The following is a 796-nucleotide window of genomic DNA, read 5'->3' on the forward strand; positions in this document are numbered from 1 at the left end:
GACTGGAAAGCTGTAACTCTGTGAGATGATTTCACAGAACACAAAGAAGTTTCTCAGAAAGCTTCTTTCTCTTTGTTATCGGAGGATTTTTCCTTTGGCCCTATAGTCTTCAAAGGGATCGGAAATATCTGTTCTCAGATTCCACAGAAATAAGGCTAGCAAAGAGATCCACGAAATACAGATGTAACTCTGTGAGATGAATTAACAGAACACTAAGCAGATTCTCAGAAAGCTTCTTTCCAGATTTCATCTGAGGATATTTCCTTTTTCACCATAGCCCTCTATGGGCTTCCAAATATCACTTTGCCAATTCCAAAAGAACTGTCTTAGCGAAAGATTTCTTGAGGGAAAAGCTGTAACTCTGTGAGATGATTTCACAGAACACAAAGAAGTTTCTCAGAAAGCTTCTTTCTCTTTGTTATCGGAGGATATTTCCTTTGACCCTATAGTCTTCAAAGGGATCCGAAATATCTGTTCTCAGATTCCACAGAAATAAGGCTAGCAAAGAGATCCCCGAAATGCAGATGTAACTCTGTGAGATGAAATAACAGAACACTAAGCAGTTTCTCAGAAAGCTTCTTTCCAGATTTCATCTGAGGATATTTCCTTTTTCACCGTAGCCCTCTATGGGCATCCAAATATCACTTTGCCAATTCCACAAGAACTGTCTTAGAGAAAGGCTTCTTGAGGGGAAAGCTGTAACTCTGTGAGATGATTTCACAGAACACAAAGAAGTTTCTCAGAAAGCTTCTTTCTCTTTGTTATCGGAGGATATTTCCTTTGGCCCTATAGTCTT

The sequence above is a fragment of the Macaca fascicularis genome, chromosome 5, assembly GCF_037993035.2.
Source record: "Macaca fascicularis isolate 582-1 chromosome 5, T2T-MFA8v1.1".
Lineage (NCBI taxonomy): Eukaryota > Metazoa > Chordata > Mammalia > Primates > Cercopithecidae > Macaca > Macaca fascicularis.